General features: G+C 46.6%; 1 long non-coding RNA gene across 1 annotated transcript in view; it reads right to left on the reverse strand.

Annotated features, from left to right (window-relative positions):
• LOC309452444 overlaps positions 1-11419 on the reverse strand; it is a 259074-nt gene extending 247655 nt beyond the window's left edge. Inside the window, exon 1 of the long non-coding RNA XR_014186553.1 lies at positions 10385-11419. This is a non-coding gene — a long non-coding RNA (uncharacterized lncRNA). The remainder of the gene's footprint in view (positions 1-10384) is intronic.
• Between the last annotated feature and the right edge of the window lie 11917 nt (positions 11420-23336).

Below are 23336 nucleotides of genomic sequence, written 5' to 3' on the forward strand. Positions count from 1 at the left end.
AGTGTCACCCTTCCCCAGCTGTGCAGCCACCTCCCAGACACCAACACTGCCGGGCAGCTGCTCTCAGCCCCTGTGCTCTGCAGAGGAACTGGAGCTCTGGCTGCACAGGAGCTGCTTCATGCCTTGGAGCCCCCAGCCCTGAGGGCAGAGGCTTTGCTGGGTGGGACAGGAGGCCAGGGGGCTGCTCACAGGAGGGATCTGCACTGCAGGGGATCACAGAGACTTTTCTCTGTTCTCCCTCCCATAACAATTCCGGGTTCAGTTTCCTCTCATTTCTGATCATTTCCCTGCTGCCTGGAGATTCTCCCCTGGGAGGTGTTTCCCTGTCCGTGTCTGTTCCCTGTCAGTGCTCACAGACCATCCCACCCTCTGTGCCCTCCCCCTGGCCCTACAGATCCTGCCTGTTCACAGGGCACTGCCTGGGGGCATCTCCCTGTGTGCAGGCTGGAAAAGAGGACAGGTTAGACTAAGGCTGATGGGTCCAGCCAAGGTGATGCAGGTGCTGTGCACAGGCAGAGGGGTGGTGAAGGGATGTCATGAGCCTTCTGGTAGATGTACTGATCACTCAGAGTTGCAGTTCAGGAGTCTCAGTGACTTGTTTCAGCATGAGAGCTCATTTTCATTTTATCCTTTCCTGCACCCCCCACCCCTTGGGAGAGGAAACTGAAAAGACAGGCTCAGGAAAGCTCCTTATCTCTCTGCTAGTCCTTAACATTGATCTTGTCATTGGGGCATCGCCTTAGAAAAATCCTGCAGGTGATCTGGAGCTGTGAGCAGCCCTGACCCACACAGCACCCTCTCCACAGCAGAAGCACCTTTCCTGCCCTTACCGGGGATGCTCCTTCCCCTCAACAGCTTATCCCCACAGCACCATGGGGATCTCCTCCAGACAGGGACCCTGCTCTGCAGGACAGCCCTGGGCACCCCTGGGTGCTCCCCCTGCAGTCACCCTCAGCAGAAGTTGTCATCATTCCCTGTACCTCTGACAGGGCAGCAGGGAAGCCCTGCTCTGGAGTGTGTTCTTCTCCTCTACAACAGAGATACTGTGGGAGAGACCTGACAGATCCTGTAAATCGTGTAATGTACCAGCTTAGGGTCTCCCTCTAGGAAATGCAGCTGCATTGTCCTACAGCCAGAGACTTACCGTGTTAGAACTGTGATTTGTCTCATTGAATCCTCAGCAACCAACCACCCCACATTGCCTTTAATCTCTCTCTGCCTGGCTCCCGTGCGCTCGGTGCTGCAGGCAGAGCCCTCAGCCCTGCTGCGCTTTGCAGAGGAGCTGCTCCTGGGCAGAGCTGTCTCTCTGCAGCGCTGCCGCTTCCATGAGCTCCCTGTGTCCCAGGAGCCCAGCTCAGCTCAGCAGCACAGGAGCAGCCCATGATGTCCCTTTCCCTGTCCCCTCTGGGCTCCTCCAGGTGTCTCTGGGGCTCCAGTGGCACAACTTGGAAGTTGAAGTAATCAGTGATGTTGATTCTCTCTCCTCTGAAGAGACACTTCTTTACAGCATTGTATTTTTCATTCTAAAAAATAAATTGGTATGAAAATCATCTTTCTTGTCCCATTATTAGACAGGACACCAAGAATGTTACAGCAAAGCATCTAATTTCTCCAGGCTAGGGGAGCAATATCTTCAGTTGAATGAACTTAGGCATTTTGTTCTGGTTTTACACTCCTAGGTCTAGAGAGACATTCATCAGTCTTTGGCCATGTCATGTCTGTGCTCTGAAGCAAAGCCTTTGCACACATGGGCTCTTGGACACTTGGTACCAGGTTTCCTTGTGGCAAGTCAGAGCTGGGCTGGTGCCACAGCTGGGGTGGTTCAGCCCAGATGTGAGGCAATGTCCTCAGCCAGGGGCCTGACTGGGGGAGCTGGAGCTGTCAGTGCTGCAGACAGAGCTGTGACACGGATGGAATAAACTGCCAGGCAGGGTGGCAGATGTGAGTTCATCTGCTCTGCAAGGACAGCAGCCTCCAAGCACAGCAACAGTCCAGATCAAAGCTCAGCCCAGACCTGTAAGGCAATTCAAGGGCCCCATAATGAGCTGTTACTACTGCAGGAACAGTTAAAGGAGAAACACAGACACTGTGTGGACACTGATTAATATAAAAAGAGGTGAGGATCCCTGTGTCCTCTGTCCTCCCTCTTCACCAGCAAGGTCTCCCAGACCTCTGTGACTGGAGGCAGAACATACAGCAGTGGATGTGGATCAAGTCAGGGGTCACTGGAACTAGCACAATCCTTTCCAGTCTATGGGACAGTAGGGGCAGCATCCCAGGAGCTGAGACAGCAGGACAATGTCACAGTGAAGCCACTCTCCACCATCTTGGAAAGCTCATGGAGACTGAGGGGACTCCCTGACCAACGGCAGCTCTCACACAGTGTGTGCACTTTTCAAAATGGCCAATGGGTGAGCATGGGAACTAAGGGCTGTGCAGGCATGTCCACTGGGACCCCATTTCTGTGTGTCTGGAAGAGAAGGTGACGGGGTTTGCCCAGGGCAGGTTGTGCCTGTCCATCCTCTTTGTTTTTTATGAAGGAAAGCACAGGGTTGTGGATGTGGGGAGAACATTGATGGTGTGTTACCTGGAAGTCAGCAAGGCATTCAGTGTCATCCCCTGCAATATTCTTGTGTCCAAGGTAGGATATTATGGTCTGTGTCAGTGTGCAAGTAGATGGGTAAAAACAATCTGGATGGTTGGGCTTGGAAATGTGCTGTAGAAAGGGAGAAACTTTCCAGTCATGAGGACAGTCAAGCACTGGAAGCTGTTTCCCAGGAGTGCGCACTCACTCTGTCCCAGAAAGTGACCAAGATGTGTTTGGATAAAGCCCTGAGTAATCTGGTCTGATCCTGCTGTGAGCAGGAGCTTGGTCAGGACACCTCCCAAGGTCCCTTGGAGCCTGAATGACACTGTCCTTTCATACCCTTCATGTTCTAAAATTAGACAAATCTCTCAGGTTCTCTCTGACCACAGAAATGATTCACATGAGGTGCAGGGCTGCTTTACAAGTGCCCCCAAACAGCCCTGACCACATCTTTTGCACCCCTTTTTATTTGACCCCACACAGGGTCTTCTTTTTTTGCTCTATTCATGCCCACCTTGTTGATTCTTTCAGAACAGGTTACTGAAGAGGTTTCAGCATCCACGTACAGACTTTGAACATCGGTCAGGCAGCAATAATTCACTCATAATTCAATCAGAAGCGTGTAGCTGTGAAGGGGACAGTGAGGTCAGTTCTGTCTCTGGAGGTGACAGCCCAGCAGCAGGGACATGGCTGTGAAAGAACCTCTGCCCAAGGACCCACAGGCCCTACCCAGGAAGAGAGACAGGTTGTCATGTCTATCCCACCTGAGTACATGATAGGATATCGGCAGGAACATGGTCGTGTCTATCAGAGAAGCTGAAAGGCTAGCAGCATTCATGGGATTAAGAAGATCATGGTGAGGTTGCTTCTCTCTGGTCAGGTGAAAGACCACGAGAAGCCTAATGGATTGAGTTCCCTGCATGAAGGACAGTATATGAGATGGTTGAGCTTTCCTTGGTAACAGGAAAAAGCAGCAGAGGAAAAAAAATGTCAGGAAGTACAATTTGGAAGGTGGTGGACGGATATCAGGAGTAAGAAATGTCACTGGAAGGGCAGTGCTGTGGTGCAAGAAGTCACCTAGAGGGAGCTGGATCAGACCATGGTTTGTGTTCCAAAGAGCAGCCAGTGAGGGTGCAGACACATCAGTGAAGGTGCAGAAATGCTGGGTTGAGAGCAGGTGGGGAAGCAAGAGGGAAGGTGTGTTGCACATGAGGAACAGGTTCTTCACCCAGAGGTGCTGGACACTGAACAGGCTCCCCAGGGAGGTGTCACGACCCCAACCTGACAGTGATCAAGGAGAGACTGGACAACGTCCTCAGACACACTGTGTGACCTGTGGGGTGTCCTGTGCAGGGACAGGAGTTGGACTCCATGATCCTTGTGGGTCCTTCCAACTCAGGACATTCTATGATTCTATGAAACACTAGGTCAAAAGTCCATGTTTTCATTGTGCAGATGAGTTGTAAACATACACATCATGTGCATGTGGAGTGTGTGCATGTGGTGAGATGAACTCAAGGAAGAACAAATGCCATCAGCTATTCCTTGCGGTGCCATAAAGGTCAGTGGGACAGAGATGGTGTTCAGGGGTCTCTTCCAACCTGTGTTATTGTAGGATTCCATGAATCTTTTCCATGGAGAGCTCTTTCACATCAGAATAGACAGAGGAAGAAGAAAACAAAGAGGCAGAAGCAGAGATGTAAAATCTGGGGGTGTTGATTGACAGCAGCTGAACATGAGCCAGTGTGTGCCCAGGTGGCCAAAAAGGCCAATGGCCTCCTGGCTTGTATCAAGAATAGAGTAGTGGACAGAAACAGGGCAGTTATCGTCCCCTTGTACTTGATGCTGGGGAGGCCACAACTCAAATCCTCGGTTCAGTTTTGGGCTCCTCACTATTGCAAAGACCTTGAGGTGCTGGAGCGAGTGAAGAGGAGGGGAACAAGGCTGTTGAGGGTCTGGAGCACAAGGCTTCTAAGGAGCAGCTGAGGGACAAGGGGTGTTTAGCCTGGAGAAAAGGAGACTGAGGGGAGACCTTCTCGCTCTCTACAACTGTCTGAAAGAGGTTGTAGCATGGAGGGTGTTGGTCTTCTCCGGAGTAGCAACTGATAGGATGAGAGGAAACAGCCTCAGCTTGTGCCAGAAAATGTGCAGAATTGATATTAGGAAACATTTCTTCATTGAAAAGTTTGTGAAGCAGTGGAACAGGCTGCCCAGGGAAGTGGTTGAGTCACCACTCCTGGAGGTGTCTAAAAGATGTATAGATGAAGCTCTTAGGGACATGGTTTAGTTCTAGAGTTAGGTTATGGCTGGACTCCATGATCTTAATAATCTCTTCCAACTCAAATGATTCTATGATTCTATGATCCTGTAATTCTATGCTTGAAGGGTCATTTCCCAGGTGGTGGAGCTTTTCTTGGAAGAAGGAATCGTAGAATCATAGAGAGTGTTGCAATGGAGCTTGAAAGGCCATCTAGTCCAACCCCCTGCTGTGAGCAGGGACATCTTCAACCAGCTCAGGTTGCTCAGAGTCCCATCCAGCCTGACCTGGGATGTCTCCAGGGATGGGGCATCCACCACCTCTCTGGGCAATTGGTGCTGTTATTTCATCTTCCCCATTGTAAAAAATGTCTTCCTCATGTCTGGCCTTTAACTCTGCCCTTCTAGTTCAAAACCATGACCCCTTGTCCTATCACAACATGTTCTGCTCAGAAGTCTGTCCCCATCATTCTTATTGTCTTCTTTTAAGTACACAAAGGCAGCAATAAGGTCTCCCCGGAGCCTTCTCTTCTCCAGGCTGAACTGCACCAACTGTCCCAGCCTGTCCTCCCAGCAAAGCTGTTCCATCCCTCTGATCATCTCGGTCACCCTGCTCTGGCCTCTCTCCAACACATCCATGTCTTTCCTGGGATTCACATGGGTCCACTTCTCGTGCTTATCCTGGTCCTTCTTGATGGCATCTGTCCCTCAGGCATATGAGGAACACTGCTCAGTTTGGTGACATCCGCAAACTTGCTGAGGCTGCACTTGATCCCACTATGTCATTGATGAAGATATTGAACAGTACTGATCCCAGTATGGACCCCTGAGGGACATCACTTGTCACCAGTGGCCATCCAGACATTGTGCCATTGACCACCACTCTCTGGGTGCGACCATTGAGCCAGTTCCTCACCCACAGAACAGCCCAGCCATCAAGTCCATGCCTCTCCAAATTAAAGAGAGGGATGTTGTGAGAGACCATGTCAAAGGCTTTACAGAAGTCTAGATAGATGACATCCATAGCCCTTCCTTTGTCCACTGATGTAGTTACTCCATCATAGAAGGCCACTGGGTTAGTCAGGCAGGACTTGCCCTTGGTTGAAGCCATGCTGGCTGTCTCAAATCACCTCCCTGTCCTCCTTGTGCATTAGCACAGCTTCTAGGAGGATCTGTTCCATCATCTTCCCAGGCACAGGTAAGAGGCTGACAGGTCAGTAGTTTTCAGGATCCTCCTTTCTACAGCAGAGCAGAGAAACACTGCCACACAGTTCTAGATTAGAAGGTGGAGACTGGACATGAGGAGGAAGAAATGTCACTCAAAGGGCAGTGCTGTGGTATGAGAAATCATCCAGAAGGAGCAGGAGATGAGCGAGATGAAGCGAGATGAGGCCAGCCTCATCTCCGAGGAACTGGCAAAAGATCTCCGGCCCCTATTTGATTCTGTCAGACCCTGTCAGGCTCTTTCAGGCTTTTTCATGCTCTGTCAGGTCCTGTTGGGCTCTGTGGTCTCTGTTGGACTCTGTCAGGCCCTGTCAGGCATTGAAAGGACCTGTTGAGCTCTGTCGGGCCCTGCTGGGCTCTGTCAAGCCTTGTCAGGCTCTCTTGGTATTTGTTGGGCTCTATCAGGCTCTGTCGAGCACTGTCCGGCTCTGTCGGGTCCTGTTGGGCTTAGTCAGGATCTGTCAAGCCTTGTCAGGCTCTGTCAAGCTATGTCGGGCTCTGCCAGGCTGTGTCAGGCTCTGTTGGCTTTGTTGGGCCCTGTCGGGGTTTGAGGCTTTGTACAGGCTCTGCCAGGCTTTGTCAGGTGTTGTCAGGCTCTCTCAGGCTCTATCGGGCTCTGTCGAGCCCTGTCAGGCTCTGTTGAATCCTCTTGGGCTTTTTTGGGCCCTGTCAGACACTATGGGGTTTTATCGGGCTCTGTCCAGCCCTGTCAGACTGTGTCACTCTTTGTCAGGCTCTGTTGGGCTTTGTTAGCCTTTGTTGGGCTCTGTTGGGTTTTTTTCAAGCTCTGTTGGGCTCTGTTGGGCCCTGTCAGTCGCTGTTTGGCTTTGTCGGGCTCTGCTGGGCTTTGTCAGTCTCTGTCGGCCTTTATTGGGCTTTGTCAGGCTCTGTCTGGCTCTATCAGACTTTGTCTGGCTCTGTCAGGCTCTGTCGGGCTCTGTCAGGCCCTGTTGGTCTCTTTCAGGCTTCATTGGGCTTTCTTCAGCTCTGTTGGGCTTTGCCAGGCCCTGTCATGCTCTTTCAGGCTCTATTGGGCTTTGTCAGATTTTTCTGGGCTCTGTTGGGCTCTACAGGTCTTTGTCGGGCTTTATTGGGCTTTGTCGGTCTTTGTCAGGCCCTGTCAATCCCTTTCGGTCTCTTTCGGCAAAGCTCAACACAGCCCAACAAACCTTGAAAGAGACTGACAGAGACTGACACAGCCCGACAGAGCCAGACAGAGCCCAATAAAGACCAACAAAGCCCGACAGAGCCTGACAAAACCCAACAGAGCCCAATAAAGCCTGACAAAGACCTATAAAGCCTTACAGAGCCCAAAAAAAGTCTGACAGTGCCCGACAGGGCTTGACCAAGCCCAATAAAGCCCGACAAAGCCCGTTAAAGCCCGACAGAGCCCGACAAAGCCCAGCAGAGACCAACAAAGCTCAAACAAGACCGACAGAGGCTGACAGAGGCCAACAGAGCCCGACAGGGCTGGACAAAGCCCAACAGACCCCCAACAGAGCCCAACAAAGCCCAATAAAGACCGAGAGAGCCTGACAAAGCACAACAGGGCCTGACAAAGCTTCAGAAAGCCCCACAAAGCCCCATGGAGCCTGACAGAGCTTGAAAAAACCCGACAGAGCCTGACAGGGCCCAACAGTGCCTGATAGAGCTCAAGAGAGCTCAACAAGGCCTGACAAAGCCTGACAGACCCCAACAGGGCCCAACAAAGCCTGACAAAGCCCGACAGGGCATGACAGAGTCCGACAGGGCCCAACAAAGCATGACAGAGCCTGACAGGGCCTGACAGAGCCCAACCAATCCTGAAAGCACCCGACAAAGCCTGAAAGCACCTGGAAGACCCCAATAGAGTCCAAGAGGACATGGGAAAAAGCCCGACAGAGCTTGGCAGAGTCTGACAGGGCCCAATAGAGCCAAACAGAGCCTGACAGAGTTTCACAGAGCCTGACAGGGCACAAAGAACCTGATTGTGGCTTGAGTGGGTATATGATCTTCTAGGGTAAGACAAAGCACTACAGGGGGACTTGGACCTTGAAAAAACACAACACAGAAAAATAATTACACTAATTCAAAGCAGGCACTCTCCCCAGTTTTTTTCCTCTCAGATTTGGTTTGGTTGGGTTTTTTTTTCTCTTCCAGACAGCAAGTCCCAAGGGCTACAGTGCAGTATCAAATAGCAAGAAAACATGATTTAGACTGCAGACAGTCACTCCTGATTTTAAAATGCTAGTCTAGTCTATTTAACTTTACTACTTATTTGGCAATTTGTAGAGGATGCAAAGCACTTGTACTGCAATCATATATACTATTTAATCCTATGTACTATTTAATCCTCCATACTGTTTAATCAACACTTCCAGCCAGATGTCCCTGCAAAATTTTGCACATACTTTGAGCTCTGACCAGGAACAGTGACCACATGTTGATCAAATCACCTCTAAAAGCTTCTAAACTCAGTATCTAGAAATATGACAGATCCTGGCACCATGACTAATAGAGATCTCTTCAGACTCCTGCCCAAGGGATTTGGGGGATAGAAAACATCAGCTGCCCTGATTTTTTTTTTTTTTTTTTTTTTTTCACAAGCTCTCCCTTTATTATTTTATGAAGAGTCATTTCATATTATTCCACATATGTTCATTAACCTCACTCCTCCTCTAAATGTCTTTCACCAATCGAGAATTTCTTTACAAACAAGTCTGATGTTTTAATTCCTAAGTTAACCATGTCAGCAAAAGACTAGTGGAAGTCACCAGTCTGCAGTCCAGGTTAAAATCTCTCTGGGTATCCATGTGAGAGAAATGAAAAATGAAATGAAGACAGTTTCTCTGACCATATTTGAGCTGTAAATCACACAGGAAACTCCTGTCCCTGCAAACCCTGAAGTCATCCAATCCACCCAATGACAGAGATGTGCAATGGAACTCCTCTGGCTTCTTCTAGACAATCTTCTTCTCCATTACAGACATATAAAGCAGTTACTTGGAAAATGAATACGTACGCTCCTTTGGACTCCTTTCCTATTCCATCAGTTCCTGGGAACAGGCTAAAAAGATTTGTGCTGTTACGAACAGAAATGCAGACATCTCTCATCGTAAGACCCAAACTTGTAATGACATTTCACTGATCATTTTAACTAGCAAAAGCTTTTAATCCTCTCATTTTGCCAGGCATAAGGGCTGCAAGGACAAGCAATGCCAGGCTAGGCTGAAGGACCTTTTTTTGCTTTATATTTTCATACCACATTCATCTTCAGACGATGAGGAAAGCCATCAGACCTTATGGCCCAAAGAAAAACTCCAGCTACTTGAGACACTTAGACTAAGCCTAAAATACAAAGATCTCTCCATAAGAATGGTTTTTCTACTGTACTTCCACAATCTGCTGGCAGTACAAAAAAATAAGCTGCCGAGCCCCTTAGGCTGAGTCATGGTGGTTTGGTGCAGGGATCATGCATATGATGGGAATATTTCACCATTTCTGCTCTAGTTTTCAGTGTATTACTACGAAAACACCCACCTGATGACATCATTTCAACAGCAAAGCCAGCAATTTGCAGAATTCAGCTTCTTTGGGGAACTGAGAAATTGCTGAGCTGACACCAAGTCCTGCAGTGTCCCTGTCACCTGCAGAGTCACCACATCCTCGCCACGGTAGCGGGCATTGTGACCAAGGTTCTATGTCAGCTGGGTGTGGCAGCCGAGCGCCCCCTAGGGGAGGGGGAGCCTGTGAGCCCCGGGCCTGTCACTGCCTGCTGTCCCTGCTGTCACCAGCGAGGCCTCTGAAAACTTGCCAAAATATCCCCAGACTTGGGGGCAAGGTCGCCCAATGTCTCCAAAAGACAAGTCAGGAATAAGGATATGGGACAGAAGGAGAAAGCAAAGGGAGCAGGACAAAGGGAGAGAAGAGGAAAAAGTAGAGCCAGGCTGCAGGACTGAAATGGGGGAATTGAAAGAAAAGAGGCCATAAGCGGGAGGGTGAGAGAAAAAGGGAAGAAGAGATGAAAGAAGAGACATCCAGCCAGACGAGGGGTTAGTGAGAGAGGGTTGGACAGAGAACAGGATGAGAAGGAAATAAGGCAAGGAAAGGCAAGGCAAGTCAAGGATAGGAAAGGCAAGGCCAGGTTGCAGGACGTTTTTTTGCTTTATAGTTTCTAGCAAATTTGTCTTCAGATGAGGACGAAATCCATCAGACATTTTAGATAAGGCCCAAACAAAAACCCCCGCTGTAATACATTTTGACTTGATCTTGTAAATAACAAGAATTTATTTAGAATCCGGCAATAAGCAAAGACAGCGCTGGGTGCGGCCTGGAGACCTCAGTCTCTCTCACGGTACGCGCACACCGCTAATTCAGTTCTCTGGGTTTTTAAAGTCCATCTCTGGTCCACAGCTTCCGGATGTAACTTTTCACTCACGTTGAAGGCTCGTATCATGTGGGTGTTGACTGCTGTGTAGCCAGTTTCGATCGCCTTACTTTGGTTACTTATGAGGTAAATACATCAAGCAGGACAAAGCAAGTAAGCATACAAACAAACATCTCCTTGTTAGGTAAATACATCAAGCAGGACAAAGCAAGTAAGCATACAAACACTTCTCAAAACTCAAACAAACATCTCCAGGAACTTTAATGAACAAACATTTCTCGGAACTGCTTGTTACAATTTCCCCCTTTTCTATTTTTTACTTATTTTGTTCGTTAAAGCGTTGCAACTCTTGACCACTTAATACTAATAATTCGGTGTTGTTTTGATCATGCAATTTCTCATATTTTGCCTCAATCAACATCAAGTGAGCGGCTTCTAGTCTGCCTTTCACGATCTCTATTACTTTATTTAAGATACAAGGTCCGAATGTTAATACTAGGATTAAAAGAATCAGTGGTCCTGCTACAATAATACTCATTAGGATAGTTGCAGTAACTCTTCCCTGGATTGGAAGAGGGACAAACATAATAACCTTTTTGATCTAAGCATGGTTGTGTAGGTGCTAACTGACAAAGGGTTACAGAAAAACTAGGGGATCCTACTGTAATATTCTCTTTAATCACTCGGCTCTCTTCTACCTGAATTAGGGTCCATTTGTATGGTCTATGTGCTGATTCCCCATTACTGGCCATTAGTAATAATACTAATACAGCATACCAGGTGGGGTTGCATTTGTCTAGGTTCAGCTTGCTTTGATTTTGCAATTTGTTGTGCTGCCTAGCACTGGGGTAGTTCTCCCAACATCGCCACACAATTCCATTTGGGTTTTTGCCCCCACTTTGTGTTATTCCTCTGCCTCGCCCGTCGACTCGGTTGCTTCAAGCCACGGGGTAAACCATCTTCTCGGCAGCAAGAATATTCTTCAGGAGGCCCCAAATGTTTCCAGCAACTGCACCATCGCTTGTAAGCTTCCCAGTTGCAGCTTCTTTTTTTTTTTTTTACCAAGGGGGAATGGCATGTTATTTCTTTTACAGTGGTTCGACAGCACACTTGTACTATGTGTAATTTCAGAGGAGTTGGCTCATTATGGTGGAAATAAAACCGTTCAGGTCGTATTCCATAGGCATATATGTTCCACCAACTAGGATCTTCGGTCTCGATTTCTCCTTGTAAGACTTTAAGTTTTAATGTTAATTCAGTAATTTCTCGTTCAATTGAATAACACTGATCACAAGTCCCTAGAGGGGGAATACCGTCTAGGCAATGCAACCACCAGTTTTCCTGGCACACTGTGCATTTAAAACATACGGTCCCTCCCATTGAGGGGTTAGTGATGCCTCCTTCCAGGTTTTTATAAGCACTTTATCTCCGGGTTCTAGAGTATGTATTTTTATGCCTAAGGGCAGACATTGTACCACCAATCCTTTCTCCCAAAGGTATTTTCTCTGTTTTAGTACCTGTATTAGATAATTCCTTATCTGGAAATCCTTTACTTCTGGGTGTTTCTGTGGTATTTCTAAATCATAGGGCATACCATATAACATCTCAAAAGGTGAGATCCCGAGGTCTGTTCTCGGCTGCATTTTTATATTTAATAGTGCTAAGGGCAAACACTTTACCCATGACATTTTAGTTTCTATCCCTAATATTTATCTTATCTGCCTCTTAGACTTTGGGGCTGGTAATGACAAGATCCCTTTTACTCTTTCTGGGTCTAAATGTTTGGTCCCCCTGCTTAAATAGTGCCCTAGATATTTTACTTCTTGTTCAACAAACTGGAGTTTGGTTTTTGATACTTTGAATCCCTGTAAACTAAGAAAATTCAATAATCTTATGCTCTCTTATCTAACCACTTCCTCTTCCTGCCCTGCTAGCAATCTATCATCTAGGTACTGCACCAACACCGCCTCAGGGCTGCGTTCACACTCCTGTAAAATCTGTTCTAAACCTTGCCCAAACAAGTTGGGTGACTCTGTAAATCCCTGGGGGAGTACCGTCCATCGCAACTGTTGTTTTCTATGAGTGTCTGGGTCCTCCCACTCAAAGGCAAAATAATTTCGACTTTCCTCATCTAGTGGGCAAGTCCAAAAGGCATCTTTTTAGTCTATCACACCACACCACTTATCATTAGGTGACTCAGAAGGGTATATGGGTTAGCCACCACGGGAAATCGACTCACAGTCCCCTTGTTTACCTCCCTCAGGTCATGTACCAGCCTCCATTTCCCATCTTTTTTTTTTTTACAGGTAAAATGGGGGTGTTAAAGGGAGACATGTAAGGTTCAAGCAAGCCTTTTTCTAAAAACCTTTCTATTTCTGGTTTTAACCCCCTTCGACCTTCTTCAGATATTGGATATTGTCTTACCCAAATGCGTATTTCTGGGCTAGAGATTTTAACTTTAAAGGGCGTTATGTTCAGTTTCCCTACTGAATCTTCTGTATACCACGCTTCACGATTAATTTTATTCTCATCTTCCACCCTGAGAGGACATAATCTTATCCGAATTTCTTTCTCCGTTACTTCTAAATTAACACCCAATTCGATTATTAAATCCCGCCCCAAGAGATTATATTCAGCGTCACGAACTAAAAGTAAATTTCCCACTCCTATTATGGAGTTGGTTTCGATAATCACCCCCTTTATAACGGGAAAACGAAATGGCTCCCCTTTTGCCCCAATTACTTGCATGGTGTCGGAGGATATTTTGCATCCCCTGGGCAAGGCTTGTATGGTAGATCGCTCTGCCCCGGAATCGACAAGAAATTCAATTTCTTGCTGCTGGGGGCCCACTTTTGATTTTAGCAAGGGCTCTGTTCCTTTTTGGGTCCCCAGCAAAAAGAGCCCCAAACACTCCTATTCCGCTTTGAACATTTTCTCATCCGCCATTTTCTTCCTACAGTTCCACTTAATGTGCCCTTTCTTTCCACAGTACAAACATTCTATCGGCTCACCCCGTTCCATTGTAGTCTCGCTATTAAGGGGTCTTGTCTTAGGACTAGGCCCCTTATACTCTGCCCTTCAATCTTTGGATTTCTGAGCTGTACCTTCTCTGACTGCTGCAACCATCATTCGTACAGTCCTCCGCTCCTTTTCATCCTCTCTCCTGACATACACTTTCTGAGCTTCCCTCAATAGTTCATCTAACAACATTTCCAAATTTCTACTTTTTGTTGCCCTCAGTTTCTGTAACTTCTCTAGGGGAGCTCGCACCATTTCAGGTGTCAGGCTACCCCGAGAAGCATACGGCTTGTCCTAGCCCCACCTCCTTCCCCCTCCGCTGCTTCTAGCAGCGCTTTTTCTTTTTTCTTTTTTTTTTCTTTTTTTTTTTTTTTTTAATATATATTTTTCTTTCTCTCCTTGCTGCAGTTTAGACACAGGCAAGGCCACATGGATGGAGGAGGTTCAGTTTATCTTACAACTTAGCACAGGCTTGTGATTTATGTTACAACACAGGCCTGGGATATTTCGCTTTCTTATTTTTCGATTTAATTCCAGTCATAATATACTTCATATGCAGTTCCAATTACCTCAGCGATAGTTACGTTCCTCAGTCTCATTTACCTTTGCAGACGTCAGAAAAACAACATATTAAACATCAATTCCTTACATTAATTTTAGATCCAAATCAGTCTATCCACAGAACAACACTAACTTCAATACAGCTAATTCAGAATTTCACATTCAAATCACTTCCCCCACTAATTTATTCTCATGTGTACAGATGCAGCTTAACGGGGAGCAAGGTGGTACTTTAATAATGGAACCAGTTCTCATTTTGTAATTATACGATCCCCAAACCAGGACCCAACCTCCGGTGTGCATACAAAAGAGCCAAATCCAGCACACCGAGATGTGACACAGCCTATCACAGAGCTGTGCAAGTTCAGATGCCAGAACAAAGCCAGCATGCCAGAAAGAAAAGCACTGGCTATCACACGCAAAACTCCATTACCACATTCACACAGTCAAGATCGCTTGCAGTTCATCTCACGTATATGTATTAGGTCCTAAGAATTTATCAACCCGCCCAGCTACTCCTAGCGGGTCCTCTAAAAGGCTCCTCATTTCCTTTTTAAAATCTCTAACGTCTCCGGAATTGAGGGGCACCGCCACATACCCCATTCCCACCTGTGGACCTCCCATCGCAATTTCTCACAACGGATATAATTGTCCCGTTGCCTGGTACTGCTGCTGTCTAGTTTTACTAGGTGTGACGGGCCCTGTGGGTTGACTAAGATTCATTTCCTCCAGGTTCGGTGCCAGTGGTGGAGCATTCGGACTAGGGGCCAACACCGGGGTGGTGGCGGCAGCACATAAGGTGGGGGTGTTACGGGAATTTCTTCCTCATGCCACTTGTTTCTTTGTTTATCGTACTTCTCGTCCCCCTTTACTTTTAAGGGATACAGATTGATCCTAGTTTCTGACCCTATCTATAAGCGTGCATAATCACTCTCCTCTTGACTAAATGGTTCCTTTGAGTTAACATAAAGATTCAGGGCTTGGCAAATCCAGTCCTCAGAGGATCCGAATACTGGCCAAAACAGGTGGTCCTTACGGATTTCCTTACCACCCCAAACTTCCATACAATAGTGTATCATTTTTATTTTACACTTACCCCGCCTAGAGGGGTAAATCGTTCCAATATTTGATCATTAATCCTAGTAGACTATCCTGAGGAATCGCTTGCGAATCCCCACCCATGGGACCAGAAGGTCTACTTTTCTTCTGTCCCATCTTCCAGGGTACACTCACACACGCTCCCCTCGTTCGTGACTCGCTCCCTCGCGGGCTACGAGAACTGCACTACTGGAGGGTCCGCACTCGCTTCGTCCGCAATTGGACGTCTCAGTCGTCGTACCCCAGGAATCCCAACCCCAGCCCGAGTGGAAATCCGGCCTATACTCACGCGTCCTGCGTCTTCACTCGGGGTCTTCGTGCACAAAGTTTAAGGGGCTACCGGCATTTACTTTGCTTATTGCAATTTAGAAGGTTCGTCGGTGAAGGGTGGTGACAAAATCCTCCAAGGGCCGCTAGAAAAAGAAGCGGGGCGCCTCCCTCAAAAAGGATTGCCGCCGAATATCCTTCATCCGAGTCACGGCACCAAATTGTAATAAATTTTGACTCAACCTTGTAAATAACAAGAATTTATTTAGAATCTGGCAATAAGCAAAGACAGTGCTGGGTGCGGCCTAGAGACCTCAGTCTCTCTCACAGCACGCGCACACCGCTAATTCAGTTTTCTGGGTTTTTATAGTCCATCTCTGGTCCACAGCTTCTGGATGTAACTTTCCAACTCACGGTGTGCCTTGCATCATGTGGGGTTGACTGCTGTGTAGCCAGTTTCGGTCACCTTACTTTGGTTACTTATTAGGCAGAACAAAGCAAGTAAGCATACAATCACTTCTCAGACCTCAAACAAACATCTCCTTATTAGGTAAATACAACAAAGCAAGTAAGCATACAATCACTTCTCAAAACTCAAACAAACATCTCCAGGAGCTTTAATGAACAAGCATTCCTCAGAACTGCTTGTTACAATGGGTTTTACAACATCACGGTGAGGTTACTTCTGTGTGGTGAGGTGAAAGACCACAAGAAGCCTGACAGGTTGGGTTCCCTGCTTGAAGGGCAGTTTCTGAGATAGTCGAGCTTTCCATGGTAATGGGAAAATGAAATGAAGGAGAGGGAGAAAAAAAGGCAAGAAGAGCAACTTGGAAGATAGAGACTGAATATCAGGAGGAAGAAATGTCACTGGAAGGTCAGTGCTGTGGTGCAAGAGGTCACCCAGAGGTAGTCTGGATCAGCCCATGGTTTGTGTTCCAAAGAACAGCCAGTGAGGGTGCAGACACAGCAGTGAAGGTGCAGAAATGCTGGGGTGAGAGCAGGTGGGGAAGTGAGATGGGCGTCTATAGCCTGCAGGGAAAGAGGGGCAGGGGTAGGACTGTGTGGAGCAGCCTGTGGTGGAGATGGCAAAGGGCGCGGGCAAGGCTGGAAGGCACCCACAGAACCCAGGTCTCTGTCACCTTGGCCATGGCAGTTGTCTCTGCCACTGAGGCCAATGAGAAAACATGTTGTCCTTGTTATAAATGAAGTCGAGTTTTTGAGCCAATCAATTAATTTTATTAAACAAGCAAATTCCAGCAAGCAGTAGTTAGGCAAAACAGCGCTGGGTGACCGGGGGAAACTTAGTTCCGCCAACCGGGCACACCCTCCACTCTTCGCAGGTGCTTATATAAATTATACACGTGTTCACACATTGGTTGATGCTGTTCGTGGGCATCCAGCAGCTCTCGGATTGGTGGAAGATGTTGCCATGGAAGATGTTGCCGTGGAAGATTCCAGACACTGCTGGTTTCTAGCCTCGAGAATGCTGAGTCACTGGGGGGGGTACTTAACAATATGCATAATATAACTAAGTCCCACTCGATTTGTTCAACAATAATAATTTTGACCATCACTTATTACAGTCCTCATGGCACTGCGGCCTTGTTGCCTCCTCTCAGCCCCATGGGGAAGCTGGAAGTTGTTGTACCAGTGTTGTCCTTCCCTGGGCCTTGCACACCCACATCCCACGGTCCCAGGAAGAGCCCTGAGCCGTGTGTGAGGGACAGGATCCCCCTTCCCATTGCCTGGAGCTCATGGGTCTCCTTTCTGCTTCAGAAAGCAAACCAAGGAGTTTCTCAGCATCAGAGCCACCTGCACAGGGCCTTGGCCCACCTGTCATCACAGCCTCCAACGGATCCCTGGGGAGCCTTTGTCAGTAACAGGCCTCAGTGGGGCCCATTAACACTTCAAGGAGCTTTGAAGTTTTGTTTCTGACTTTGCCTCCTTGAGAGCTTTGTTTGTTCTCAGTACCTGAGGTTCATGGACTCAGCCTCAAATGCAGCATGAGCTCACTAAAATGCCCCAAGCTCTCACGAGCCACATCTCCTGCATAATTTTCTTCAAGCTCTACAAAGCTTATAGAGTTAATTAGAGAGGTTTCAGGAGAGCAGATAAAGAGGACATTTTGAATGAGTACTTTGAAGATGTGATAGAAGAATTCTCCAATGGATACTGATGCAGAGTGTCTCCTGAGGAGGTGTGGACAGACAGGAAAAGCAGATTCAACTCCAGCAGATCCCCACCACAGATGACCTGTGTCCACCAGTGCCAGCCCCTCTCCTCAGACCAGAACAAGAGTCCTGCTCCAGCAACAGAGCAGTTGACCCAAATGAGTGTCTGCAGAAAGAGGTTTCTCTTCCTCCTGGATTCCTCCCTGCAGGCACAGAAATGCTCCCTTGCTCTTCTCCAGGGACATCCCTTTCCCCAGGTGAAGGTGTCCAGCCTGGCCTGGCCGGCTGGTCCTGGTTCTCTCCCTGTACTCCCCACAGGGCCCTGAGCTGGCGATGCTGCTCTGCAGAGCGAGGGGCTGTGGTGCCCTGGGGCCATGGGTGACTCTGCTCTGGCCACGCTGGTTGGGCTGGGAAACAGACCCAGCTGGATGAGGATCACTGCTGCTGAGCCCTTTCCATCTTCCCAGCTGGCTCAGGAGCCGAGGACAAGGCTGGGCAGGACCATGGGGTGTCTCTCATGGCACAAAGGGCAGGGGAGGGCTGAACCAAGATGGTGTCCTGAAACATTCTCCAGTCTGACATCTTTTGGCATCCTGGCTCCTCACAGCCTGTCCTGGCATTGAAGGGCCCTTGTTACCCTGTGCCCTCCTCAGGTTCACCTCTTCCTCTGGGACACCTTGCATGATCACTCCTTTCACCAGGACTGTTTTGTTTAACCCAGCAGGCAGCTGAACATCACACACAGCCCTTCTCTTACTCCCTCCAGCCCAGTGGGATGGGAGAGGGAATCAGGAAAGAAATAAACATCTTGGGTTAAAATGAAGACAGTTTAATGAGACAGAAAGGCAAAACAATAACAATAGCAACAATAGCAACAATAGCAACAATAGCAACAATAGCAACAATAGCTACAATAGCTACAACAGCTACAACAGCTACAACAGCTACAACAGCTACAATAGCTACAACAGCTACAACAGCTACAATAAATATAATAATGATAATAAATAAAATAATTATGGTAATAGTAATTATAATAATAATGATGGCAGTAGTAATAGTAGTAATTGCAAAAATGGTAATAATAATAACAGGAGATATAAACCAAGTCACGCACAATGCAATTACTCACAACCCACTGAGTGACACCCAGCCAGATCCCAAACAGCAGTCCCCCAGATAACTTTTCTCTAGTTTACATACCAAGCATGACATCATATGGTGTGGAATATCCCTTTGGCCACTTGGACCAGCTGTCCTGCCTGTGCCCCTCCCAGCATCTTGTGCATCTCCAGCCTCCTTGCTGAAAAGTCCTTGCTTTGGTATAAACATGGCTTAGCAACAACCAAAACATCCCTGTGCTATCAACATTCTTCTCAGATTAAATCCAACACGCTGCACTCTACCAGCTACTAGGAAGAAAATTAACTCTCTCCCAGCTGAAACCAGGACAGTGCTTCCCCCTTATTCTGTACCATCTGTGTTGTGCCCGGGTCCCACACTCTCCAATACATTCCAGTTAATCAACAGCACTTTTCCTATCTCTGGATATACACACAGATCTCATTCCTCAGTCTATAGGCCACACCTCTAAAATGTCCAGTGAGTTCATGTGGTCCATGGCTTTGGGCTCCAGGGGTCATAAAAGTCTTTCAGGACAGGAGAGATGGTCTTTGCTGTTGGACTGTTGTGTCCTGTGTCCAGAGCTCATAGCTGGTGTATCTGTCACAGCCAGGGACAGTGTGTGAGTCTGGGTGGGCAGTGAGTGGCACCTCAGGGAGATCCTCTGACAGTGCCTGGCAGCTCCACTCCTCTCCAGGATGCATCTGCCACTGCTGGTGGGACAGCGCCAGGCAGATCAGTCACAGACGTGTCCCTGTCTTTTGGGATGTGTGCGACCAAGAAGGGAGCTCTTCATCCAGGCCTTGGAACCTGACAAATCCCCTGGGACCCTGAGCTAAACCCCAACCCCAACCACTTCCACTGACACCACTCCCTAAGCCCTAACCCTAACACTTATCCATCCCTTACCCTAACCCTAATCCTAACCCCTGCACTTAAAACTTACCCTACACCTATCATTCACCTAAAACTAACCATAACATTAACCTAACCACCACCCTAACCCTACCTTTTGCCCGAAATCTAACCTAAACAAAACCCCCCATAATCCTAAAACTAACCCTAACCCTAGCCTTACCCAAACTCTTACCTGAAATATCACCCTAATGTGACCTCTAACCCTAAACCACAACCCTAGCCTAACCCTAAAACTAACCCTAACCCATCATATTAACACTAGGCCTAAACCAAACACTAAACAAAACCAAGCCCTAACCCTAAATCCTAACCTGCAACTCTTACGACTGACTCTAACCCTAAAGTATCCCTAATTCAAACCTTAACCCATTAATGTAGCGCTAATGCTATCCCTACCCCTAACTCCTAAACCTAACCCCTTACACTAATCCTAACAACTTACACTAACACTACCCCCTAACCACTAACCAGAATTCTGACCCTAAATGCCAAAACCAACCTCAATCTCTAATATAAATCTAAAACCTAACTCTGACCATTCCACTAACACTACTGCCTAACACTAACCCTAACCCATCCCTAACTCTAACTAAATCTAAAGCTAAAACGTAATCCTAACTCTAACTCAAAACATAAAACTAACCCCTAACGCTAACTCCAACCCTACATTCTAACCCTCTTCTAAACCTAATCTAACTCTAATACTTACCCATAATCCTAACCATAATCCTACCCTTTACACCTAGTATTAAAACCTAACCCTGACTGCTTACACTAACACTGTTCACTAATTCCACTATTCACTAACTCTAAAGCCTAATCCTAACAGTAAGCCTAACCCTAACCTGAAAATTAACCCCTAACCCTATCTCAAATGCCTAACCCCAAGCACTAACCATAAGCCCTTACCCCTAAACCTTACCTGTACTCAAATCCTGACCCTGACTCTAACTCTGTTCCCTAACCCTAATCTAAACCTAACCCTAAACCTTATCCAACACTAACCCTTATCTAAATGATAACCCTAGTGCTAACCCTAACTCTAAATGCAATCCTAACTCTTAAACCTAACTTAACCCTTAAACTAAGCCCTAACTTGTACCCTAACACTAACCTTAACTGTAATTCCTAACCCTAACTCCAAGTCTAACCCTAAACATCTAACGCTAACTCTACCCCTAACTAAAACCATAACACCAGACCCTAACTCTAACCCTTCCCCCAACTAGTAATGCCAACTCTAACCCTAACCATCCTCTAACCCTAGCTGAAACCCTAACCCTAAGTCATAACTGCTAACCCTAACCCTATCCCTGACTATAATACTAACCCATTCCCTAATCACTAACACTTCCCCTAACCCATAAAACTAACCCCTAACCATAACCACATATATGAACATTCATTGCTAAACCTCCACCCTGATCCTAACCTCTAAACCATAACTCTAACCCTAACTTAATCTCTACCCCCATCCCCAAACCCTAACCCTATTCACAACCTAATCCTAACTGTAAGCCTACACCCTAACACCTATCCCTAAAAAAAATCTAACCATAATGCTTAACCCATACCCTCATTCTAATCCTAAATCAAAGCCTGAGTCTAAGCCTAAACTCAAACCCTAACCCTACCTCTAACTTTAATCATAAACCTAAATCTAAATCTAAACTTAACCCTAACCCTATCCCTGTCCCTAACCCATAAACCTACCCTCTAAACCTAACCACTTCAACTGACCCTAACACTACACCCTAACCCCCAAACCTAACACTATCCCAACCCTTACCCTAACCTTAATCCTAACCCCTACCACTAATTCTAACCATAAATCTAAAACTGAGCCCTAACCCTGACTCTAACTCTAACAGTAACCCTAAACTCTAACCCCAATACTAAACTCTAACCCTAACCTAACACTAACTCTATCACTAACCTAACCTTAATGGTAAGCCGTAACTAACCTAACCTAACCTAACCTAACCTAACAATAACACAGACCCAACACTAACCCTAATTCTAACCTGAAATCTACACCTAACCCCTAAATTCACCTCTAAATGAAACCTTAAACCTAAACATAACCCTAATCAAATCCCAGCCCCATTCATATCCCTAGCCCATGAACCCAGCCACCAACCGTAAGCACTTAGACTAAAATTAACACTAACCCAACCCCAATATCTAACCCTAACCATTAACTCAACCTCTAAGCCTAACCTAAACCTAGCTCTAATCTAATGCTAAATCCTAACCCATAATTCTAAGACTAACTATAACCTTAAGCCCCTATCCCAAAAATAACACTAACACTACCTCTAACCCTAACCCAGTGTCCTAGCCCTAACCCTTCAATATAAATCTAAAACCTAAAACTGACCATTCAAATAACAAAACTCCCTAAGCCGTAACCCAAACACTTATCCATCCCTTACTCTAACCATAATCCTAACCCCTAAACCTAAAACTTACCCTACACCTATCATTCACCTAACCATAACATTCACCCAAACACCAACCTAACCCTACCTCTTGCACAAAATCTAACCTAAACCAAACCCCCTCAACCCAAAAACTAACCCTAGTATAACCCAAAACCTAAACCTAACCCTAAACCTAAGCCTATCCCTACCCCTAACCTTAACCACTTACACTAAAACTAACCCTAACTCTACCCTTACCCTAACTCGAACCACTAAAATCTTACCCTAATGCGATCTCTAACCCTAATCCATAACCCTAGCCTAACCCTAAAACTAACCCTAACCCATCATACTAACACCAGCCTTAAACCAAACACTAAACTAAAGCAAGCCCTAACCCTAAATCCTAACCTGCAACTCTTATGACTGACTCTAACCCTAAACTAACTCTAATTCAAACCCTAACCCATTTTCCTAACTCTAAAGCTATCCCGACCCCTAACCCCTAAACCTAACCCCTTACACTAATCCTAACGTCTTACACTAACACTACCCCCAACCACTAACCAGAATTGCAACCCATAATGCCAACCCCAACCTCCATCTCCAATATAAATCTAAAACCTAACTCTGAGCATTCCACTATCACTACTGCCTAACACTAACCCTAACCCTAATGCTAACCCCATCCCTAACTCTAATCTAAAGCTAAAACGTAATCCTAACTCTAACTCAAAACATAAAACTAACCCCTAACGCTAACTCCAACCCTACATTCTAACCCTCTTCTAAACCTAATCTAACTCTAATACTTACCCATAATCCTAACTCTAACCCAAAACCTAGTCCTACCCTTCCACCCTAATATTAAAACCTAACCCTAATTCAAACCCAAAATCCTAAAACTAACCCCTAACCTTAACCACTTCCACTGACACAACTCCCTGGCCTCTAAATCTAACCTGAACTGTAAATCTAAAACTAACCACTAACCCTAACTCTAACCTGAACACTAACCAAACCCTAAATGTAAATCCAAACCCTAAACCTAAATCTAACCCTAGTACCTAAACCTACTCCTAACCACTTCCACTACTCCGTATCCCCAACCCGTAACACTAACCCAACACTTACCAAAAACCTAATCCTTATCCTAAACCCTAACCCTGAATCTAATCTGAACCCCAAACCCCTGTCCCGAAACCTAACTCTACCCCCAATCCCAAACCCTAACTGCAACCCTAACCCATCATTCTAACCTTAACCCTATCCCCACCCCTAACCCTATCCCCTTACAGTAATCCTAACCACTTATAATAACGCTA

The sequence above is a fragment of the Streptopelia decaocto genome (genome assembly GCF_964273445.1).
Source record: "Streptopelia decaocto genome assembly, contig: HAP1_SCAFFOLD_60, whole genome shotgun sequence".
NCBI lineage: Eukaryota > Metazoa > Chordata > Aves > Columbiformes > Columbidae > Streptopelia > Streptopelia decaocto.